Genomic DNA, 9,217 nt, shown 5'->3' on the forward strand with positions numbered 1-9,217 from the left:
TTGGTCAGTTGACAACATAGTTGCAGTTGCTGGTCAAAGGCCTACCAGATCCTTTGAGTGCTGTTTGCCAATGAAGAGGCAAGTAAACAAACAAACAAAAAAAGAATTCAGCAACTAGGAGATGAGAGAATCTGGTCCATGTTTCTCCAGTACTAAGACTGAATCCAGGGACGGAGACTTCCAGTCCAGTCCCCCCTGCTATGCCTATGCCTATGCCTGAGAATAGAATAGGATTCCTGACGTCCACACTGCCTTGCTGTAACCACTAAACATATCTTCCCCATTCCCCCTCCGCCCCCTTTACCTAGGGTTACCATATTTCCTCTTTTAAAAAAGAGGACACTCCACGGGGCTCTGGCCCTGCCCCCTCCCCGCCCCAACTCCACCCCTTCCCCGCCCCAACTCCACCCCCGCCCCTGAGCGCCCCGCATTCCCCCTCCTCCCTCCCAGCCGCGAAACAGCAGCCCGAGCGCTACCGGCTTCATGGTTTACCGGGCAGCCCCCAGACCTCCAGACCCTGCGCCCCCGGCCGGGCGCTTCCCCTCCCAGGCTCCGGCTGCGCTGGGGAAGCGCCTGGCCGGGGGCGCAGGGTCTGGAGATCTGGGGGCTCCCTGGCAGCGGTAGCGCTCGGGCAGCTCGACTCTTCAGCTACACAGAGCTGAGGTGTCTGGAGGGAGCAGCAGCAGCCGCCGCGGGGGAATCCGCCTGCAGCTCGCAGCCTGCGGGAGCCGCAAGGTAAGCAGGGGACTGGGGCAGGGATGCTGGCAAAGCTATTTTCCTGGACATGTTCAGCTTTTTGGCAATTCCCCCCGGACGGGGATTTGAGGACCAATAAGCCGGACATGTCCGGGAAAAAACGGACATATGGTAACCCTACCTAACTGCCCCCCAGGACTCCAACCCCTACCTAAACCTCCCTGCTCCTTGTCCCCTGACTGCCCCCTCCTGAGACCCTCCCCCCATCCTAACTGGCCCCCTAAGACCCTACCCCCTACCTTTCCCCTGACTGCCCCAACCCTTATCCACACCCCCACCCCCAGACAGACACCAGGGACTCCCACGCCCCATCCAACCACTCCCCACCACCTGACAGCCCCCCCCACCAGAACTCCCGACCCATCTAAACCCCTCTGCTCCCTGTCCCCTGATTGCCCCCTCCTGGGACCCCTGCTCCTAACTGCCCTCCAGAACCCCACCCCCTACCTAAGCCTCCCTGTTCCTTGTCCCCTAACTGCCCCCTCCTGAGACCCCCCCCACCCTAACTGGCCCCCTAGGACCCTACCCCCTACCTGTCCCCTGACTGCCCAAAACCTTACACCCCCAACCCCCAGACAGCCCCCCCCAAACTCCCGACCCATCCAACCCTCCCCCTGCTCCCTGTCTCTTGACTGCCCCCTCCAGAACCTCCCTGCCCCTTCTCCGACCCCCTGGCCCCCTTACTGTGCCGCTCAGAACAGCGTATCAGTCTCCACGTGCAGCTCGACACGCTGCCGTGCTCCCCTACGGAGCACATAGCCTGGTTCCCGCCCTCGCAGAGTGCTGCTGAGCGGCGCGCTGGGCAGGGGGAGGAGCTCCAGACTGCCGGAGGCCCGAACGTCCGGCGAGCTGCGAATGCAGGGAGAGGGAGGGAGAGAAAGGAGGGGAGTGATCTCAGCTGCAGGGGAGAGGAAAGGGAAGCAGAGGAGGGGCTCTCTCTGGCTGCTGGAGCCCAGTGCAAGTGGCACCATCCGGCCGGCTGCCCTGTCAGCCTTGCGCGCTCTGCATGCGGGGGAAGTCCGGACATTTACAAATTCCTCCCGGACGCTATTTTTAACTCAGAAAAGCCGGACATGTCCGGGGGAATCCGGACGAATGGTAACCCTACTTTTACCTGGAGACAGGAACAGAATGTATATGTGTGAGGGATCCCTGCATGTGTTTGGGGACCTGGAAAGCAATGGACAATGAAGGAGCAGGAACAATGTAAGGCCCTTAGTGTTCCCTGGCCTGTTTCCTGCTGAACCACCACCACCCTAATACTTTGCCCTCCTAACCTTCTCTTCCCCTTCAAACAGGCAGGGATGCAACTACCTACTTTGCTGCTGAAGAAAGGAACAAAGCACTCTGCAAACCACCTTACTTCCTGTGACACATGCAGTTAGGCATTCTGAAAGGTAGGGGAGGGGGGCTTCAGCCTTTGTTGTTCTACACTCACGTATCACAGGAAAAGGGTTGCTGAAAGGCTTTTATTACTATTTTTGTCTTAAAGAGTATTAGATTCCTCAATATAAAAGGGTAACATAGATTATCAGGGTTGCAAGGGACCTCAGGAGGTCATCTAGTCCAACCCCCTGCTCAAAGCAGACAGATTTTTGCCCCAATCCCTAAATGGCCCCCTCAAGGACTGAGCTCACAACCCTGGGTTTAGCAGGCCAATGCTCAAACCACTGAGCTGAAAGAGCCTAATCTCTTGTACCTTCTCATCTATGAAGTACTGTCATCTTCTAGTGGGTACAGCAAGGGACTAAGATTGAGAACTGCTGAATCTGATTCTTGGATCTGCATTGATTCACTCTGTGCCTTGGCCACATTGCCCAGGACCTGATTCTTAAAGATAGTGAACACTCACAACGTCAGTTTAAGTCGATAGGAGCTATGAGTACTCATCGCCTCTGAAAAATCACTTTACAAATGAAGTTTACCATTACATTAGTGTGCCTCAGTTTTGCCACTAGATTTATTTTTCCAAAGAGTGCAAGTAAACCAAAATGTACATTAATGGGACTCTTCAGAGTTGGTGAATGAGGAGTTAAACATGCAACTTCAATTAACAGGAACTGCAAGATCTGAGCAAATACTGAACCTCCCCCACACTTGAAATGAGTTCCTGCAAGACCAGTATTGCTTCTCACAATGTAGCAGGGCAACAAGTGCTAAGCATTCTTGTTAGCTGTGTGCTGGGAAAGCTGTTTTCACAGACCATGAAAGTCTCATTGATGCTTGTTTGGTGATATGACCACCATGAATTTAAAATGAAAGGAGAACCACAAGTGGGTGCAAAAAGTGCTAGAAATTAAAAGAAAATGCAGTTTAACTAATTTGTGCTTGCATGTGGTGATATATGTCTGATACTTGGTAGGGAGAGGAAGTTGTTTCCCTGTGGATCCTTGTAAATGGGCTTCAGCATAATAAAACTTAGTTTAGTTATCAGTACTTGGCCCATAAAATATTTATAATAATATAGACCGGTGTGACGGGGTTGGCTTATCCCGCACTAACCCAGACAGGGTTAAGCCCCAGGTGTTGATAGCGGAAGTCCCGCCTCCCTGGAAAGACTGGGCATGCCCAAGTGCTCTAGCAGTATAAAGGGAGGGAGACTGGCTCATTCTGGGCTGGAGGCTGCAGGGGAAGGACCTGCCAGAGAAGCTCCTGCGGAGGGCCAGCCACAGCCTCTGAATACGCCGGGAATTGCAGCCGTCCACGGCCCGCCTGCACCCCGGCGACTGGAGGATACCCTGGAGACGACTGGACCTGCCGAGCACAGGGGAATCAACGTCTCATGGGAAACCTCATCACAGACTCAGGTAGGAAGTGACCCAGGAAGGGTGTCGGAGTGGTACCTCCCACCCAGGGAAACTCAGCGTGTTTCGGCAGGACCCCCCCCGCTGAGTCAGTGGCAAGCAGCTACGCCACTGTTAGGACCCCGGCTCGGGACCCGGTGGAGTCGGGTGGGCCCGGGCCCCCCTACCAGGGCAGCAACACCCCAATGCTATAGACTCTGGCCGTTAGGCCACGCTGCCCTGCACCCAAGGGGGCGCTATAGACTCTGGCTGCTAGGCCGCGCTGCCCTGCACCCAAGGGGGCGTTATAGACTCTGGCCGCTAGGCCGCGCTGAAGGGCTGCTTTATGGACTGTGACTGATAGTCCACGCTGCCCTGACCCCAGGAGCATGGACCGTCACACATGGTGGAGAATGCAGACATCGCTCGGGACCTGCTGAAAGGTCCAATGTAAGGAATCTAGACAGCGGGAGCCCCACCGCCATCTAAGATGGATACAGAGAAGCTTCTAAAGTGGTTGCTGGAGAATCAGCAAGAGCAGGCGGCCCAACAGCGACAGCAGCAGGCTCACATGATGCAGCAGATGGCCAGCCAGCAGCAGTTACAGATGACCCAGCACCAGGAACAACAGCAGCAACCCCTTCGAGAGCTGGCTGCCCAGCAACAGTTACAACAAGAACGCGTAGTCCAACAAGTGGCAACTCTACTGCGCCCGCCGGGGGCTCCAGCCCCCACACCGACAGGAGCGGGATCGGGAGAGGCTCCGATGGGGCTGCCAGTTCGCCTTACTAAGATGGGACCAGGCGACGACCCCGAGGCATTCTTGGTCACATTTGAACCAGTCACCACTGCTGCTCGGTGGCCCCCAGAGCACTGGGTCACCATGCTAGTCCCTTATTTGACAGGACAGGCACAGACGGCCTACCGTAACCTTGATCCCTGAGAGGCCTTGGAGTACCCCCGGGTGAAAGCGGCCATTTTAGACCAGACTGGCATTAGCCCTGAGACGTACCGCCAGCGCCTACGTAAAGAGCAGTATCCTCCTGGGGCTCAACCTCGGGCCGTGGCCCAACGGGTACGGGATCACTGTTTCGGATGGTCGGAGCTAGAAGGCTTGACTGGGCCTCTGGTGGCGGAGATGGTGGCGCTCGAACAGTTCACGCAGATCCTCCCGGCAGGAGGGAAAGCATGGGTGCAACATCACTGGCCGGCGACCCTGTCAGCAGCCGTGGGCCTGATGGAGGACTACTTGGCGGCCGAAGGAGCCGAGATACCCCCCACGGAGGTCCGGAAACCCGAGCAGGAGAGATGGGCCAGACAAGGGAAGCCCTCGGGGAGCGGAGGCTCGGGAATCTCCGTCCAACACCCACTCCACACCCACTAAGCCTCCCAGCCCTGAACCCAGGCACAGAGTTCCAAGGACTCCGATTAGAAGGGAACGGCCCCCACAAGGGGGGTGGAGCCCGCCAAGGGAAGGCCTTGGACCCTCAGAAGGCCGGAATCGCTGCTGGGAGTGCGGACAAGAGGGATATTTTCAGCGGGAATGCCCCTTCATGGATTGCAACTATGGGCAAGTGTGGGTGGCTGGACACCGAGCCCGGAAAAGGGGGCCGGGAAAATTAGTGATCCCTGTGCGGGTAGGGGGGACCCCCATGAATGTTCTTGTTGACTCAGGATGCAGTCAGACCCTTTTACGGGAGGGGCTGGTCCCGGATCTTAGACTCTCGGGGCGGAAAAGATACACCTACAATGTGTCCACGGGGACATCCGCCCTTACCCCACAGCCTGGGTGAGGATCGGGATTGGCGAGCGGGAGGAAGTCCTCCACGTGGGCGTGGCCCCCAGATTGGCCTACCCCGTAGTCCTGGGACGAGATTGACCAGAATTTCGGGAGATGCTCCAGCAGTATCAACCACCCGCTCCACAAATGGAGGGGGCTACGTCCCCAGGAAGGGGACTGCTTGGACACACCGGAGGCAGACTCCGGGGAAGGGACGTCTACGGCAGGGAAGGCGCCCACTAACACCCAACATCCCTCCGTGAAAGACGCACAGACAGAGCTGGAGCGGGACATTGACTTCGTGAGGGAGGAGAGAGAAGACCCGACTCTGAGTAGGGCCTGGGAGCAGGCCACCGTCCCCGGCCCTGAAGAGGACGCACCTCCGAGACCTCCACAGGGTCCTCGGTTTGAGATCCAGCAGGACCGCCTATATCGGCTGGTTTAAGAACCATGAACACCGGAGCCGCTTCGTCAGTTGTTGGTTCCCCAGAGGTTGCGATGAGGCCTCTTACAGTTAGCGCATGCAAACCCATGGGCAGGACATCTGGGGCGGGAGAAGACCCTTCAGAGGGTGGCCCGCCGATTTTTTTTTTTTTTTTTTTGGCCCGGCATTCACCAAGAGGACCGGGAGTATTGCGCGTCGTGCCCGGAATGCCAGCAGGCCGGACCAAAGGGTGTGCCCCGAGCCCCATTAATACCCCTGCCTGTGGTTGGTGTACCCTTCGAACGCATCGGAATGGACTTGGTTGGACCCTTAGAAAGAAGCAAGACAGGGAACAGATTTATTTTAGTGATCGTGGACTACGCGACACATTACCCTGAGGCTGTTCCCCTCCGAGCAGCCATGGCGCCGGTGATTGCTGCTGAACTCGTGAAGGTCTTTGCTAGGGTTGGGATACCCGCGGAGATCCTGACTGACCAAGGAACTAACGTATCCTCAAAACTGATAGCTGAGCTGTGCCGCCTCCTGAATATAAGGACACTTCGAACATCGGTGTACCATCCACAAACAGACGGTCTAGTGGAGCGTTTTAATGGTACCCTGAAGTCCATGTTGCGGAAGTTCGTGGAGGAAGACCCCAGCCATTGGGATACACTATTGTCAGCCCTGCTGTTCGCCATAAGGGAGGTACCCCAAGCATCGACCGGGTTCTCACCCTTCGAACTTTTGTATGGCAGGCAGCCCTGAGTAATCCTGGACCTCCTGAGGGAAGACTGGGAGGCACAGGAGGCGCGAGTACTCAGGACCACTCAGTATGTGCTACGCCTCCGAGAACAGCTCCAAGCCTTGGGAACTTTTGCCTGGGAGAATCTGCTGCGGGCCCAAGAGACACAGGAACGGGTATATAACAGAGGGGCTAAGGTACAGAGTTTTGACCCTGGGGACCAGGTGTTGCTCTTGTTGCCCTCGGCCGACTCAAAGCTCCTGGCCAAGTGGCAGGGGCCTTACGAGGTGATCTAACGAATCGGGCCTGTAGATTATGAAGTCCGGTTACCTGGACGACGGAGGGACACTCAGACATACCACATGAATCTTTTGAAGGCATGGAAGGCCAGGGAGGCCTTATTCATCATTCCATCGCCCCCGGACCCTGAACTGGGACCGCTAGCCGAGGAACCCCTAGACCCAAGGCCAGCTACACTGGGGACCGGTCTCACCACAGCACAGCGGGAACAAATATCACAGCTCATAAAGGATTTCCCCGACGTGCTATCAACCCGCCCAGGACGAACCAATCTTATGAGCCATCTCAGAAGGTGAGAGATAACCATCGACCGCTGCCCCAGAAGATGTGGGCCACAGTACGACAGGAATTGGATATGATGCTGGAGATGGGCGTGGTTGAGGAGTCGAAGAGTGAATGGCGCAGTCCAATCGTTCTGGTCCCAAAACCAGACGGGACCCCCTGATTCTGTATCGATTTCCGGAAGGTGAACGCTATCTCATGATTCAACGCATACCCAATGCCACGGGTGGAAGAACTCCTAGAAAGACTCGGGGGAGCGAGGTATTTGTCAGCCCTAGATTTAACCAAAGGGTACTGGCAAATCCCCCCTTACACCAAATTCCTGGGAAAAAACGGCCTTCCCAATACCATTCATAGATTCTAGGACTGGAAGGGACCTCGAGAGGTCATCGAGTCCAGTCCCTTGCCCGCATGGCAGGACCAAATACTGTCTAGACTCATCCCTGATAGAAATGTATCTAACCTACTCTTAAATATCTCCAGAGATGGAGATTCCATAACCTCCCTAGGCAATTTATTCCAGTGTTTAACCACCCTGACAGTTAGGAACTTTTTCCTAATGTCCAACCTAGACCTCCCTTGCGGCAGTTTAAGCCCATTGCTTTTTGTTCTACCCTTAGAGGCTAAGGTGAACAAGTTTTCTCCCTCCTCCTTATGACACCCTTTTAGATATCTGAAAACTGCTATCATGTCCCCTCTCAGTCTTCTCTTTTCCAAACTAAACAAACCCAATTCTTTCTTCTTCCTTCATAGGCCATGTTCTCAAGACCTTTAATCATTCTTGTTGCTCTTCTCTGGACCCTCTCCAATTTCTCCACATCTTTCTTGAAATGCGGTGCCCAGAACTGGACACAATACTCCAGCTGAGGCCTAACCAGCACAGAGTAGAGCAGAAGAATGACTTCTCATGTCTTGCTCACAACACACCTGTTAATACATCCCAGAATCATGTTTGCTTTTTTTGCAACAGCATCACACTGTTGACTCATATTTAGCTTGTGGTCCACTATAACCCCTAGATCCCTTTCTGCCGTACTCCTTCCTAGAACAGTCTCTTCCCACTCTATATGTGTGAAACTGATTTTTCCTTCCTAAGTGGAGCACTTTGCATTTGTCTTTGTTAAACTTCATCCTGTTTACCTCAGACCATTTCTCCAATTTGTCCAGATCATTTTGAATTATGACCCTGTCCTCCAAAGCAGTTGCAATTCCTCCCAGTTTGGTATCATCCGCAAACTTAATGAGCGTACTTTCTATGCCAATATCTAAGTCGTTAATGAAGATATTGAACAGAGCAGGTCCCAAAACAGACCCCTGCGGAACCCCACTTGTTATGCCTTTCCAGCAGGATTGGGAACCACTAATAACAACTCTCTGAGTATGAGTATCAGAGGGGTAGCCGTGTTAGTCTGAATCTGTAAAAAGCAACAGAGGGTCCTGTGGCACCTTTAAGACTAACAGAAGTATTGGGAGCATAAGCTTTCGTGGGTAAGAACCACACTTCTTGCATCTGAAGAAGTGAGATTCTTACCCAAGAAAGCTTATGCTCCCAATACTTCTGTTAGTCTTAAAGGTGCCACAGGACCCTCTGTTGCTTTTCTCTGAGTACGGTTATCCAGCCAGTTATGCACCCACCTTATAGTAGCCCCATCTAAATTGTATTTGCCTAGTTTATCGATAAGAATATCATGCGAGACCGTATCAAATGCCTTACTAAAGTCTAGGTATACCACATCCACAGCTTCTCCCTTCCATAAAACTCGTTATCCTATCAAAGAAAGCTATCAGATTGGTTTGACACGATTTGTTCTTTGCAAATCCATGCTGGCTATTCTCTATCACCTTACCACCTTCCAAGTGTTTGCAGATGATTTCCTTAATTACTTGCTCCATTATCTTCCCTGGCACAGAACTTAAACTAACTGGTCTGTAGATTCCTGGGTTGTTTTTATTTCCCTTTTTATAGATGGGCACTATATTTGCCCTTTCCAGTCTTCTGGAATCTCTCCCGTCTCCCATGATTTTCCAAAGATAATAGCTAGAGGCTCAGATACCTCCTTTATTAGCTCCTTGAGTATTCTAGGATGCATTTCATCAGGCCCCGGTTACTTGCAGGCATCTAACTTTTCTAAGTGATTTTTAACTTGTTC

Source organism: Chrysemys picta, chromosome 5 (genome assembly GCF_011386835.1).
Source record: "Chrysemys picta bellii isolate R12L10 chromosome 5, ASM1138683v2, whole genome shotgun sequence".
Taxonomy (NCBI): Eukaryota; Metazoa; Chordata; order Testudines; family Emydidae; genus Chrysemys; species Chrysemys picta.